This window comes from Lissotriton helveticus, chromosome 2_1 (genome assembly GCF_964261635.1).
Source record: "Lissotriton helveticus chromosome 2_1, aLisHel1.1, whole genome shotgun sequence".
NCBI lineage: Eukaryota > Metazoa > Chordata > Amphibia > Caudata > Salamandridae > Lissotriton > Lissotriton helveticus.
This window is the reverse complement of record NC_136059.1, coordinates 1497119029-1497135195: the sequence shown is the minus strand read 5'-3', so window position 1 is coordinate 1497135195 and position 16167 is coordinate 1497119029. Positions and strand designations below refer to the sequence as shown.

Sequence of the window (16167 nt, the reverse complement as noted above, 5' to 3'; positions counted from 1 at the left end):
CTTTTTTTTTTTGTGGGCTTAATTCAATTTTTTCAGGTAATAGTACAGGTCGTTTTATATCATCTTTTGTTTTCTGTACCTGGACTTTAAAAAAAGTTCTTAAGGCCAATTTTGCTTTTTGGGCTTGGGCTGGATGTCAGTCTCTGACTTCTGCCCCTGGGGTTGGTTTTTCTCTTTTGTAGAAAAAGCCTTGAGACCCCTACTATTGCGGCCCACGGTTTTATAAGTCGCCACAATAATCCTCGCTAACTGACGGGGTTTCTCTGCATCGGGAAGCGCATGCAAAGCATTGGCCACCTGAAAGTTCACAAGCATCCCCCTTGACATTAGCAAGTATGAGATTGCAAACCACATCAAAGGTGCCACATAGGCGCATACCCAATTCAGCCGCAGTCTCAGGTCCGTGCTCATCCTGAACACGCTTAAGAACCGTTGGCAGGACAGCCATAGACGGAGTGCCGTAACACCTCGCATAGACTGCCGCAAATGTCCTACCCCAGGTCTCACAGTCACCGATTTCAGGGGCCAAGTCTTTAGGTAAACTGATTGTCAGAATCCTGTGTTTCTCACCAGGAGTCGTGTTAGGAAATACTGCCTCAAGCTGGTCAAACTTTTTGGCAAGCCAGAAAGGAAAATCATCCTTTTCCCTGGGGGCGCTTGCCCATCACAGCATTGACCATCACGGGACTGAGCTTCATACCACCCTGTCCTTCATAAGCGCCGCACCACCTGGGGCCCCGCCCGGGAGATTACGGGTTATGGATTGTACTAACGATCCAATCACGCTAATTGCGACTACATGTAGTCATCTTAACTCAGCCACAGTACATGCCCTGTGTTGAGGATGAGGTGTAAATCCAGCCAAAACAGGCCAATTCGCGCCCGGAATGGACAAAGGACCTAGCCTCGGAGCTGTCAAAGAGTGGGGGAGGGCGCCACCAAACCAAACGCGATGCTGCCAAGTATCAATAGGTACTTCCTGTGCCCTGTACGGAGTATATTCATTTGGCACAGGGGTGGGAGTGTACGTATGGAACACACCTGAAGTTCCGTCCACAGCTGGGAAGGTCACCCACGAGTAAAACATTTCGCAAGGGTAAGCAACCTCCGCACTCACCACCAATATAACAGCCATGCCATCCACGGGAACATTATACTGCTGCAAATGATTGCGCATCGCAATGCGACTATGCTGCGGAATGTCCACCGCGGCCATAACGACACAGAAAGTTAAAAGGACAAAGCAAAACTTCGTAGCACAACCTGGTTGTAATTCAAGGAAACCGTTTTAGAAAGATTGAAGCATGAAAAGACCTATTACATAATTAGGTAGGTTTTTTCCGACACCACCGTTTTCCGGTAACAACAGTGCAGGGGTTAAGGACCGAAAGATGTACTACTCAAGTGTCATGTAATAAGACCACCGAAACGTTGGGCGCCATGTAGCAGGGATCCTGTTCTCCTACACAACTGTGCATAGAGACTTGGAACCTTAGTAAGTTAGGGTGTGCCAAAACTCACCTTAGTACCCAAAATCCCCTTGCCTGACTAGCTACAGTGTCTTATTGGTCATTACAAACTCCCAATATTTAGACAAACCAGAACATGCACTTAGATTACCTCAGGTAACGTGGAACACATGAACACTCTTTCGTTATACAATCATTTCAATTCAAAACAAGGAGTAAATGAGGACGCAAGCATATTTGAAATGTTTATTTACTAATGCAGGGTTCTCAAGCGCAGTATCTTAGATAATACCAGCAAACATATTATAAGAAGCAAAATCATCAGCATAGTTACTAGTCCATAGAATGCGAAAGGTGACAACATGCTAAAATGCTGAATTGAATCGGGTTTAACAACACCTAATTCTCACCCTCCCTAACTAGCATATTATATTATATCTAAGAAGTTCTCATTGGGTTTTAGCAGGGCGCCCCCATACCTCAAGATCCTAGTGGTAAGGGATCACATCATCTTCCACCAGCTCTCTGCATGCGAAGCACCATCAAGTGTGTGTGGGTGCGCTGCGTGAAGCAATATATGAAACGTGCCTAAAACCAGAATTTGGTTGCCTCTGCATGTATGTTATGTCTAGGAAGGTGGGAAGATCAGACCTCACAACAACCACTGTGTCGAGGTATCTTTGAAGGCTTCAGCACTCACTGTACAGACACAGTTCACTAGGCAAAGCTGATATCAGAGTAATAACATATTATTCTCATGTGAATCAAAGCGTTCTACTAGGCTCAGAGCTAAAACAACAGTTTATGAGTCGTGTGCAAAAGCAGCAGAAAGGAAAAATGGCGTTTAAACTTCTAATAAGCTCATGCTAACTTAACACAGCATATAGGCATAGCGTATCTATATGACAAGATCTCCCAACCAATCACATACTGGAGAATGTCCTTGTCCATTTGTGCAGCCACTAAAACTTTCATTTAATCAGATCTTCAATAAATGAATATATCCTGAGCTAAACAACAGTGTATCAAGATATATGAATAAATTCCAAAAGATGAATAATCTTCAAATCTTCCGTTTATTAATTCCGTCTTTCTTCTTAAACACACTAGCCGCCATTAGGCTGCTGTTTAGCTCAGGATATATTCATTTATTGTCTATATGCGGTTTTGTTTCTTGACATTGCCCATTTTGGTTGTGGGTGGGTGAACGCAACCTTATCCTTTGAGCTGTTTTACAGATTGAAAACTTTTACAAATATCACACTACAGCGCAATTAACACTCTTTCATCCTCTCTCTTGTAATTTGCAATTAATCAGATCTTCAGTTTTTAGGATTCCTTTATGCCTTGCCAAAGGACTGTAATGCCATTCATATAATGCTCTTGTCTATAGTTCTTTAGTGGGTAAATGTGAAGCTCCATCCTGATAAGGTAGTTGGTCTCAGACCTCTCTTTTTGGACCTTGATGTGCCCATTGTTTCATTTCTTTAGAATTCAAAGATTGAATGATTTCTTCCTCAAAGGTCTCCTCTGGGGAATACACCTACAATATTTTCTGGAGGAATAATCTTCTGATCTTCAGTTGAGTTTTTCTGAATCTCTGTATTCAACCTTGATAAATCATGAGATTTTCCATTCTTATTTCCAGGCCTATAAGTGATTTTGAAATCATAAGCAGCATGTGATGGAAAACATGGCGCCTGCATGCTAAGCGGCAGCTTGCGTCCTCGTCGGAGCTCTCTGCCCTTCTCCCCCTCGCTCAACGCTGCCTCTAAGGTCTGGTGATGTACGGCGAGAACGGTGCACTTTAAAAGGATTAAATCCTACATTGCTGTGTTTTTTTCACCGTCCATGGATGTGCCTTGGGAAAATGGTCAGGTTCCCGCCCCCGTCCTCGCTCACGGTCTCTCCCTGCCGCGGCGTTGGGAGTCTGCAGCTGTGGAGCTAAGGCGCGGCCACAGAGCAGCGGCCCGCGGTCTCCTTCGGGGGGTGCTGGCAGCATTAGTGTGAGCGGCAAGGATCATGGTAAGGCGGTAGGAGCACAAGGGATAGGCACTTTTTCCCTTGTAGTGGTTGCTTCACCGGCTCCCTCTGCTTCTGCAGCGTTTCCGGTGTCCCCAGCGCCTCCAAAGTTTCCCACGGCGGGAGAGCCTGTCACTGCTAGTATTGAAAGCGGTCAGAAGGAGACAGACGGAGGGTCTGGTGAGGCTGGATCCTCTGGGAGTAACGACATGTGTTGGACAGGTTGGGCTGAGTGTGCACGAAACAGATCTAAGAGCCCTAATTCGTGCAAGGAAAAGAAAGCTGTCTAAAAGAGGCAGGGGCAGGGGAATTAAGGGTAGCCATTGTTCCCAGGCTTCACTGACTGAGTGTGGAAGTGGGAGTGAAATTCGGAAGGGGGCTTCTGTAGGGTCGGGAGTTGCAGTGGAATTAGCAGTGGAAGTTGCAGTTGAGAGTTGCAACTTAAGGCAGGAGAAGGGGAGTGCTGCTGAATTAAATAGGCTCCCAAGAGCTGCTGCTAAGAAGGGGCGAGGAGACATCAAACCTTCCCGCATTACCCCCTCCCTGCGCTCATTTTTTAAAGTATTTCCCCAGGTTTTAAACATTCAGCAACCCCAGCAATCCCAGCAAGGTGGTCACTCTGTTCGAGTAAATCTCCCTGGGCGCACGGCTTCCCATATGGAAGTTTCACCTCTGGCCAGCGCGTTTTTTCCCGCAGACAAGGCAGATAGTATGGCCCAGATGGCCCTAACGTCAGCAATCCTTGTACCACAAGAAGCGGGTGAGTCTGGCGGTGCGGGCTTAGCCTGTTCCTCGATTGAGACTCTGCTAAACTCTCTGAAGGCTAATATAAGGCAGGGATTTATGGTCTCTGCAGAAAATCAAACTGAGATTAGGGCTGCGTGCGATGTTTTGGAACGGAAAGTAGATCGACTGAATGAAAGGACAGAGACCCTTGAAGGCTCCGTGGAGGAGCTAAAAGCTAATTTGGGATCTGCTCAAGTAAAAATTCAAAACCTGCAAAGAGAAGGGGATGCGATTCGTGAGAGGGTTGAGTCCTTGGAGAATTACTCAAGAAGAAATAATCTCTGACTTTTGAAGGTTCCCGAGGGGAAAGAGGGGAGCGATATCAAGTCTTTTGTAGTGAGCCTACTTAAGTACACACTAAATTTGGAGGAGACGCCGGATATTCTGGAGAAAGATATCCAAAGGATTCAGTTAGAACTGCTCGTAATTTTTCCTGAGGCACAGCCGGGAAATAGGTCTCCTGTATTTCTATTTTTAACTTGTTTTTAACATTGCGATCTGCACATCACTTACTCGCTGCCTCTAACGTAAGCCCCTGCAGTGTTAGTCTGCTGAAAATAGGTTTCTGATTTGTGTTTACATTACAGGATTTTAAACCTGTCTCCGCCTCTGACCCTGTGCCCTCGCAGCAGATTTGGTGCTTCCGCGGGACTGAGGCAGGGCCAAGACGCCATTGGGGGAAGATCTCTGGGGTGACGACGAGCTGGTCGGAAGCCCCGCCCCTTTATGGTTAAATAGCGCGTTGGAACTCCCGCGCTTTAGATAGAACTGCTCGTAATTTTCCTGAGGCACAGCCGGGAAATAGGTCTCCTGTATTTCTATTTTTAACTTGTTTTTAACATTGCGATCTGCACATCACTTACTCGCTGCCCCTAACGTAAGCCCCTGCAGTGTTCGTCTGCTGAAAATAGGCTTCTGATTTGTGTTTACATTACAGGATTTTTAAACCTGCCTCTGACCCTGTGCCCTCGCAGCCGATTTGGTGCTGCCGCGAGACTGAGGCAGGGCCAAGACGCCATTGGGGGAAGATCTCTGGGGTGATGACGAGCTGGTCGGAAGCACCGCCCCCTTCCTGCCCCATAAATGTCATGCATGGTTCGTCTGCGCAGTGGGCGGGCGCAGCGGGCGCAGCGGGCGCGCCGGGGCGCGCCAACGGTAAGCCCGCCTGCGCCCGTCCGCGCCAGGACGTCGCCACTCGCCATAACCGCTAGTCCTAAACATAATGCCCATCTTCGCTATGGGAGAGATGCCTTGCTGTCATTTAACACTGATGTCGGAGAATGTAGTAAATGCACCTCTCAGATGGGGGAGATTGAACTGTCATGCTCTGTATGTAAGTTTCGCACTCTAGCCCCAAAACTTGCTCAAGGGGGAACGAAAACTACCCATCTAGTGCACTTTAAAATATTCCAACTCAATGTGAGATCACTTGTGAAGCATCATATGGAAATTCATGATGTTATTCTCGAGGATACTCCGGATATTTTATTCGTTTGCGAAACATGGCTTAAGGATGACATGAAAGCGATGTCTAACCTCACTCTCCCCAAGGGATACTCGATTAATGCTATTAACAGAGACTCCAGGGGTGGGGGTATTGCTATAATTCACAAGTCCCAGTATCTTTGTACTTTTATGAAGGAGAACATTAGGGACGGTGAAAGTGCCCGTTTTAAGGTAGCCATCAGTGCACACTTTGCCTTTTCTGGACTGTTTATTTATCGCCCCCCAGGGCCGGCTGCTAAGTTTATTGAGTCTCTATTGGACACTGTGAGTAACTTGGTTATGGGGTCTGCCAATTTCACCATCCTGGGTGATCTCAACCTTCATTTTAATGTGTTGCAGGATAATACTCCTACACGCACCCTGGTTGAGGATCTAGGTGCATTACAGCTTGAACAATTGGTATCTGGCGCTACTCATAGTGCAGGACATACGTTAGACCCGGTCTTTTCCAACATCCCTGACTTGAGCCTGGCGACACCTAAGCCTATGGGCTGGACCGACCATTTTTTGATTGAGATCAGGTTACTTGTTGCTGATCCACTTAAGCGTGATAGCGAGAATAGGGTTTTGAGACGCCCATGGCATAAGATCAGACTGAGCGAGTTCCATGAATTTCTTAAGTCCAACCCCTTGGAAGAAACGACTTACCCTGAGTCGGCATATTCCATGTTCTGTGACTGGTTATTAAAGGGCTTAGACTCTCTGATTCTGGCCAAATAGACCAAAGGACGCATCCCAAATTCCAGCCCATGGTATAACTAATATATTCAATATTTTTAAGGAGCTCAGGAGTAGTAAAGATGCTTCGTCTAGTGTTGTATCCTCACAATACTGTGAAGAGCTCGCTACCTATTTTGTGGCAAAGGTCCACAAAATCTACCAATCCTTTCCTCATGTGGTCCCCGATATCATCCCCTTAGTGGTGAGAGATGAGTCCTGCCCTATACTATCTGAGATCCTGGTTATTTCGGAGAAGGACCTGATTCGACTGAGTGGCAAAATAAAATCTGGTTCTCCGGCTGACCCTATGAGGCCACCTCAATTTATTGACTCCTTGACGCTGCTCCAGCGGTCGATCCGTCAAATTCTGAACCTTTCCTTCACAAGGGCTATTGTGCCAGCTGCTTGGAAGGAGGCCTGGGTGTCTCCTATCATTAAAAAGCCTACGCTAGACCCCTTAAAACCTGAGAACTTTAGACCAATTTCCCTCCTCCCTTGGGTGGCAAAGATAGCCGAAGCCCATGTTAATAACCTCCTATCCCAATTCCTGAGCTCTCACAACATTCTGGACCCATCCCAGAATGGTTTTCGACCAGGCCATAGTGCGGAAACCGCCCTGCTTGCCACCACTGAACATCTGCGGGCGGCTTTGGATGCCGGTCAAAGTGCAGCGCTGATCTTGTTGGACCTCAGCGCTGCCTTTGATACGGTGTCACACGCCATCCTTCTCTATCGTCTGGAGGCAGCAGGAGTGACTGGGAGTGCGCTGGAGTGGTTTAGTTCTTTCCTAACTGATAGATCTTTTTGGGTGTCGGCCGTTTCTGTCACAATCCCATTCCATCAGACAGGGGGTCCCACAGGGCTCAGCATTAAGCCCCTCTCTGTTCAATCTGTATGTACAGCCTTTGGCTGCTGTTGCTAAAAGATGGGATCTAACGATGGTTTCCTATGCGGACGATACCCAGCTGGTTATCACCTTAGCTGAGGGATCATCGGGAGCAGCCACCAGATTCAGAGAGGGGATGACAGCCGTAGCACAATGGATGACAGAGAATTGTCTACAGCTCAACGCGAGTAAGACCGAGGTTTTGGTGATTGGAAAGAATGCCACTCATTGGAACGAGGACTGGTGGCCAGCATCCTTTGGCCCTATGCCATCGCCTAAATCGGCGGTAAAAAATCTTGGGGTCTGGATCGATCCCTCTCTTAGCTTCCAGACCCATACTAAGAGAGTTGCGGCCACCTGTGTTGCCCAACTTAGGGGCCTTAAACCGCTTCTGAAATTCTTTGATCCGGCAGTGCGGCAAATTATTGTGCAGTCCACAATACTATCCACCCTGGACTATGCTAGCTCCCTGCTTCTAGGAGCAAACAAAGCAGAGACTCGGCACCTGCAACGAGTTCAGAATTCCGCTGCCAGAGTGCTAGTGGGTCTCCCTCGCCACTGCTCAGTTGCGGCTACGATTCAAGGACTTCACTGGCTTCGGGTCGACAAGCGAATTCAGTTTAAAACTCTTTGCTTGTCGTTCAAAATCCTGAAGTCCAATAACCCTAAGCTACTCTGTGGTCTGCTGAGTCCATATGTGCCACATCGAATACTGCACTCCTGCGGGCAGCACTTGGCGATTGTGCCACGCTTAACTCGTGTTAGGGCTGGCGGATCCTCGTTTAGGTACTTAGCTGCTAAATTGTGGAATTCCTTGCCATTACACCTCCGGGTCATGGATGACCTGCTTGCCTTTCGGAAGGCTATTAAAACTTTTCTGTTCTCATCTGTATAGGACTTGACTGTCACACCCGTGCAGCTCTCTCTGGCGCCGGGACACCCCTTTGCTGGGGCAGCTGTGCGCTCTAAAAATCATTTAACATAACATAACATAACATAGGGACCCTTTCTGATTAAAGCCTGGCAGAGTTAAGCCTAGAAAAATCTTGGTCAACTATCTTACTTACACACTCAAAGAAAAAATCCTAAATTTGGCCCTTAAAGATAAGACTCTAAAAGGTCCGGACTTTCCGTTTGAAATTAGCTCAGGTCTATCAAAGACCACTCTGGATCGGCAGTGGGAATTAGGGCAGAGGATGGAAAAATTTTCGAGCCTTGGGTGCGACAGTGCAGATGAGGTTTCCTGCCTTCTTGCAAGTTATGTACAATAGCAAGATGTACAACCTTAGATCTCCCTTTGAGGCTGACGAGATGTTGGAGTTGTTAAGGGATCTTACTCTGGGAGGGGCAGGGAACCCTCAGGGGGTATGAGTTGACTCTCCTTGCTAGGTGTGGGATGTATAGAAAAAGCTACAGTATAGCCCCCTCTGTCTAAATTAAATGGCCTTAAAAAGTCTTAATTGAGTAAGGAAAAACTGGGAAAAAAATATATATATAAGGAAATATTAAAAAAAAAAAAAAAAATATGAAAACAAATGTAAGGAGTTGGAGGTTTGGTAAAAGGGCACTGTTGGAACTCAGGGGGGAATTTGAATGGAATCACCCAAGTACTACTTGTTTTGCAGCTTTGCAGCAGATGGGGGTGTGGAGGAGGGTGAGGGGGCTAGAGGGTGCAAAACTGGCAATACATCTGTCCAGTGTAGATAGTGTGGGGTTTTCCGGGGGGGGGGGGTACTGCACAGGGTGGCAGGGGTAAAAATGCTAAAACTCCTCATGGGGCTGAGCCCGCGAACTATTCTAACGTAATTAGTTTTGCCCACCGACTGAAATTTGTAGTTCTATGCTCTAAAAGGGATAGGGGAAGATATGACAATAGGGCCATAGGGAATTTAGATGAGGCAGTGGGGGGCTGTGACGGCTTGATGGAATGACGCAGACACAATTTTTATCCTGGAATGTCAATGGCTTGTGCACTAGGGGCAGGAGAATAAAACATTTCCAATATTTGAGAGATTCCCCGGCACAGGTCATAGTCATACAGGAGTCACACCTCCTCAAAGCTGATACAGTAGAGATTTAAAAAAAAGAAAAATGGATAGACATTTTTTGGGGTACAGACCAATCGGCAAATATTAGGGGAGTGCTTTTTATTTTCAAGAAGCAGGCCAAAGCTCAAATAGTGGAGTACAGGGAGGATAAGAGCGGTAGGTGGCTCATTTTAAGGGTTGTGCTGGATGGCCTTCCATATACCCTGGTTTGATATTATGGCCCAAACCAGGATGATCCATCCTATTTGAACATTATACGTGACCACTTAGTAGCCTTTCATGACCCTGTAATTTGGGTGGGTGATTTTAATATTGTATTGGATCCAAAATTGGACAAATCTGTTAATTCTAGGGCCTGTGTCCTTTCTAAATCTAGGCAAGATCTTTTAACAATAATGTCACAACTAGGCCTCGCAGATATATGGAGGGAAAGGGCAGGGGCTAAGCTGGGGGTTTCTTTTCGAAACTTCAAATATAAATATCTCTCAAGGATAGACTATGCTCTGTTCAGCTATAGTCTCACTGACTTACTGATAGATCTTTTTTACCTTCCCTCACATCTTTCTTATCATTCGGCCGTCTCATTTATATTAAAAGCAGGCCACCAACAAACCTATGCCTCCTGGTCGTTTGACCGTACCATCCTATTAGAAGATGAGGAGGTTATCTTTCTTCAATCAGAGACCCAGTATTTCTTGGAGGCCAATTTAGATACAGCTGATGTTCCCATTATGTGGGACGCATTGACAGCATTCTGGAGGAGTTGTATTACAAGTCGATCTTCGTACAGAAGAAAGAAGTATAGGGAAAGTATTGAGAACCTGGACGTGGAAATGAAAGGTATCGAAAATAACTTTGGTGCCCATGTGGGCTCAGGTGTGGATCATGAAAGACTTGGCTTATTAAAATCCCAATTAGAAAATTTATTACAGGCAAGGGTTGCTAGACGTTGGGAGGCGAGCAGAAATTCTCATTTTGAGTTCAGCGAGGCAGCTGGTAAAAACCTTGCCAGGAAAACCAAAGCCGACCAAGCACGAAACTACATTAGGGAGATAAGGGTGGAGGGGGAAGTAGTACCCCAGCTCACAAAAACGGAAATAGGGTACGCGTTCCAGGACTTCTTTCAGGACATCTATAAAGAAGATACCTGCGAGGATAAGGAAGTGAGGGAGGCCTGGTTGGATTAATTTCCACCCCAAAGCTCTCATTAGCACAAAGTAGGACTTTGGAAAGAGAGATTTCTGTTGAGGAGATTGGCAAGGTACTGGGGCATGTGAAGCGTGGGAAGGCGGCCAGCCCCGACGGGTTTCCGGGGGAATTTTACAGGGCCCTCAGCGTGGTGATTGCCCCGGTCTTGGCTACTGTCTTTAATAGCATTCTCTTGGAGGGAAAGGACCCTCCAAATTGTTGGAATGACGCTACGGTGGTTTTAATACCTAAACCAGGGAAAGATCTGAAAGAATGTGGGTCATATCGCTCGATTTTGCTCCTTAACAGCGATTATAAAATCTTCGCTGCTATTATGGCGGCTAGGTTGGGGGCGGTGGCAAGCTCAATTATACTTGAAGGCCAAAAGGGCTTTATTAAAGGTAGACACCTAGCAGACCTCACGCAAGATCTAGTTGGGGTAATTGACATCGCTACTACCTTCTCTCTTCCTTTGGTCGCCTTTACGTTGGACGCGACCAAGGCCTTTGATAGGGTCAACTGGGTCTATTTGGCTGCGGTCATGAGGAAATTTAACTTGCCTGAAAATTTTTGCCGTATGATATCGCTTATATATAAAGCTCCGACGGCTAGGCTTTCTGTAAATAACTCCTTGACAGAGCCCTTTAGAATTTCAAGGGGCACAAGGCAGGGTTGCCCGCTTTCCCCCCTCCGTTTCAATCTCTATATCGAGCCTTTTGCTCAGATTCTTAGAGAGGAGGCTAACATACCATCATTTAGCTTTGGAGGGTGGGATAAGCGGGTAGCTCTATATGCAGATGATATTCTCATAATGACATCCAACTTAGACCTGGCTCTTACCACAGTGATTAACAGGGCAGAGGAGTTTGGCAAGATCTCCGGATACGAGATAAATTCTGACAAAACGGATATTATGGCCTGGAACACCACTAGTACGCATGTGGAGGTTGTGTCCTCCATGCCTTATCTTGGCATTAGGATTATCCAAGATGTCAATAAGACTGCCGCCCATAATCTGGAGCGAGTACATAAAGAATGTCAGAAACAGCTAAAGGCATAGAATCACCTCCCCTTATCCACCTTTGGGACGACACATTTAGTTAAAATGTCTATCCTCCCTAAATACACTTTTCTGTTTAACTCTATCCCGATGACCTTTGATATTAAGCAAATAGCTAAATGTCAACAAGAGATTAACTCCTTTATCTGGAGGAACGGAGCTACAAGATTGGCTTGGAAGAAGCTTAGGAGAAGGAGGGAAAAAGGAGGGCTAACGCTACCACACATGCAATATGATGCCTGGGCGTTTCAATTATCTTACTCTAGAATGCTTCTAAAAACACCATTGGATAGCTCTAGGGGAAGGATGTTTCGAGCCATGCTAGAAGGGGCCGATCTTCCACCTGACGGCTTTCTTTTTACGTTAGGGGACCAGAAATTCTTTAAAAAAGTAAAATTAAAAACTCTTCAATCACTGGCCAGAAGTTGGACCACAATTAGGAAACGAATAGGGCTCAGCTATTTTTCTAATGTAGCAGCTGTGTGGGACTCACCAGGTACGTCATCGTGTCTTAAAGACAGACTGGCGTGCTCGATAAAGGATGCTGGAATTTTGAATTGAATTGGGGAGACCTGGTGGCAGGCGGCTCAGTGGCATCCTGGGAGGAGCTGCAGGAGAGAGTTGGGCCGGGCCTCTCTAGATTCAAACATATACAACTGACTAGCTGGGCTCAGGCATTGATTAGGAAGGGGGTCCCCCTGGGTAAATTCAGTAACCTGGAAAATCTACTGGTGACAAGGCCAGGGGGGGCAAGGAGGACTCTTGTTGGTATTGGGCGATCCTGGAAGAAATGGATGGTGATTTTAAACTCCCTGAGGAGCTATGGGGAAGGGAGGTGGGCGATCAGTGCGAGCAGAAGTGGCAGAATTAATTTAGTCTTTCACACAAGATCGTAAAACCTGCATGTCTGAGGCGAAACCACCTGTTCACGTTACACCGAGCATTTCTCTCTCCCCAGAATTCCAGCCAGGGAAACAATGCAACAAATGTGATCTGCCCGAAGCTTCTGATGTGCATATGTTTAAAGACTGCCCCGCCATTAGTCATTTTTGGGAGGAGGTGAAGGATGCCCTTTGCTCTATTCTTAACACCACATTGAGTATTACTCTTCCCCTGATCATCTTTGGGATGGATGAAAATATCTCTGGGCATGCCAGATCCTTTCTTTTCTATGCAATTCTCCTGGCTAGGAGACAGATTTGCAGGTTCTGGGTGGATGCAGCTCCTCCAACATATGCGGGATGGTTGACGTCCCTTTATGAAGTTTCTAGGGTGGACTTGGCCAGATCTTGCAGCAGGAAAAAGCTTGCTTTTTGGGACTTTTTGATACAATGGAGGTAGGACTTCCGGTGTTTTTTTTCCCGGGTCCTATGATTATGCCTTTTTCGTGCTCCATAGACCTGTAGTTAGGGCCCTCTTGGTTATATCGTGGTCCAACAGGTGGTAACAAGCCTAGATGGCGTATTGCAGGTCGCCCTGTTGTGTGTTGGTCTCCTTCTTCTGCCAATAAGATTCTTGTGCTTGTGTCCGAGCCCTATTTTTAGATCTGGGGGCTGGACGCAGTGGCACACAGTGGTGGTCGGTGGTTTCTCGCACGGGGGTATCGGCAAATGAGGACAAAAAAAAAAGAAAAGAAATCATAAACAGCAAATTATAATGACCATCTGAGTTGTCAGGGTGTTAAAGTTCCAGCTGATCTTAAAGACATCAAGTGCCTATGGTCAGTAAATACTGTCACAGTGTGAATTGCTCCCTGTAAATAGTGCTTCCATTCTTTGAAGGCATCCTTAATAGCTAGCAGTTACTTTTTTGGGCATTGTATAATTCACTTCTGCTGGATTTTATTTTCTGACGAGATCAGCAACAGGGTGCAATTGTCCTGTTAGCTTGTGCCTTTGAGACAGGATCCCTCCAATGACCAATTCTGATGCATCTGTCTGTAGATGGAACAGTTCAGAGGTATCAGCATGAAGTTGAACTGGGGCGGAGGTGAACATTTTCTTCATGAAGCTAAAGGCTTCTTCTGCTTCTTCTGACCATTTGAGAGGCACTCCTTTCTTCAATAACAGCATAGGAGGAATACTCTTTTGAGAGAATTAATGGATAAACCTCTGATAGGAAATAGCAAAGCCCAGGAAACTCCTCTGGAATTCCTTTACTGTTGGTGATTTCCAAACTGTGACAGCCTTCACCTTTTGCTCATCCATGGTTATACCTGCAGGGAAGAGTACAACTCCTAGAAAGTCTATTGGAGTCATGTTGAAAGGCTCTCCTTTCTTCAATAACAGCATAGGAGGAATACTCTTTTGAGAGAATTAATGGATAAACCTCCGATAGGAAATAGCAAAGCCCTCATGTTGAAAGTGCATTTCTCCAGCTTTACATAAAACTTGATCTCTCTCAGTCTTTGAAGTACCTCTCTTACTTTCGCCCCTTGTTCTTACTCAGTAGTTGAGTAAATTAATTTATCATCTATATAGACAATTTCAAATTTTTCTATAAACCCACTTATGACATCATTATTAAAAAGCAGAAAAATAGCAGGGGCATTACATAGGCCATATGGCATTAGTTAGAACTCCAACAAGTCATATTTTGTCCTGGATGCCGTTATCCATTTGTCCCCTACTTGTAGTCTAATCATGTGATAGGCACCACTGAGATCCAAATTGGTGTAAATTAGTGCATCATTTACTTGATGTAAAAGCACAGAATTGAGAGGCAACAGATTGCGATTTCTGATTATGATTCGATTGAATGCTCTATAATCTGTGCAGATCCTTCGGTCACCCCCTTTCTTTGGAACAAAGAAAAGTGGTGAGAAAACTGGAGTCTGAGATAGCCTGATTATTCTGTTGTATAAGCATTTTTTAAAGATATTCTGTTAGATGTTGGTTCTCCTTTTCTGTCAGTGCATTGATTCAACTACAGGCTAAATTTGAGCTGGGTTCAAACAGAATTTTGCAGTCGTATGACCTAATTTGGGGAAGTTTCTTCCGTTTCCATTTGATAAAACACATTTGTATAATCTCTATACTCATCAGTGATCTCATATGTTTGTATCACACACATTGAAACTCCACTTTCAAAAAACTGGGTTGCTGCATGTGAGTCTTGATGTAATTCAATGTTTGCAAAACAATTTTCCAGCCAATATTCAGAATTCATTTCATTTGTCCTTGCACTCCAATGTTTAGTGGGATTGTGTTCTGTCAACCAGGGGAGTCCCAACATGAGTTGAAACTGTGGAGAATCTAATGCTAGCTTTTATCATGCCTTGTATAAGTTATTTATAAGTTATTTACATTTACAAAAAAAATAATAATGCAATTAAATCTTAGTTATTTTTTTCTTCCAGCTGACTTTCTTGAAGAAGTTAAGAGACAGGCCGTGGAGAGACTGAGGATGGAGCTTCAAACAGGTAATTGTTTTCGTTTTTTAACTCAACAACTTGAATGCTTGTGTTTTTCTTTTAATTTGGTATGCTTTAATGTAGCTCAACAGAAAATAAATTGCAGGTAAGTATTATTACTTTTCTTTGTTTCCAGTTTTATCCTCAGCAAGATTTTTTATTTAACACAAATCTGCAGTGTCAGGACTAAGCTCTATTTTGAGACACAATCTTCTGCATCTTTTCTACATTCATTGCTCTATGACCTTCTGAGGTAATTCAAGGAGCACCATGACAAGGGTCAGGACAAGAGACAACAAATATCAGTGAGGCACTCTCAAAAGCGAGACTCTACCCAGGAAAATGAACCGTCTCCTCACAAGGAAGTTACAAAAGGAATTAAATGACACATCCAAGATGCTTCCACCCAAACTAAACTTACGCGATGGAGAGCTGAGAATGCGGCTGACTTTTCAGGAATTTCATCAGTTGAGTGAAGTGGCATCCGTTAGTTAGTGCGCGCTTCACATTCCATTCATAGTTAGGGGGAAAACAACCAGCGCGCTGTAGGGAAAGCTGAGCTTGCAGGCATCTTTAGTTTCCAGTGCTGCCAGCTCACTCTCCAATCGTTAATCCGGGTAATCCTTTGCCACCTTCTGGTAATTTCACTGGTTGATATACTGACCAGTATTAAATGATTATACTTGGCCTGCTCCCCCAAACTGCTTGTGCTCCCACTTGAGAGTCCTTTATCATGGCAGCCAGCAGGCCGAGTGGCCTTCGATTGTGGAGCAGGCCCAGGAGACAGTTGGTGAGCCCCAGTCCCAGGGAGCTTGAACATCTCTTTTCCTGCTGCCTTTTTGGACCTGGGCTTCATTGACATGGGTTTACTTGCTTTTTCAGGATGCCTGTTAGGGGTTCAAAACAAGAAGTCTTTGGATGTGTAAGTCAATAGAGGCCCCATGCACCCTTCTCCGGGCTCAGTCTACAGTTGTCCCTCTCCCCCTACGTACATCCATTACCATAGGACACTACTGACCAGGGGAGATCTACTTTAAACCAGCAACTGACTAGCTGGGGCACCAGGAATC

General features: G+C 45.5%; 1 long non-coding RNA gene across 1 annotated transcript in view; it reads left to right on the top strand.

Moving 5' to 3' along the window:
• The window catches only part of LOC144819814 (uncharacterized), a 44644-nt gene extending 29535 nt beyond the window's left edge, over window positions 1-15109 (top strand). Inside the window, exon 3 of the long non-coding RNA XR_013607582.1 lies at window positions 15044-15109. This is a non-coding gene — a long non-coding RNA (uncharacterized LOC144819814). The remainder of the gene's footprint in view (window positions 1-15043) is intronic.
• The last annotated feature ends 1058 nt before the right edge of the window (window positions 15110-16167 follow it).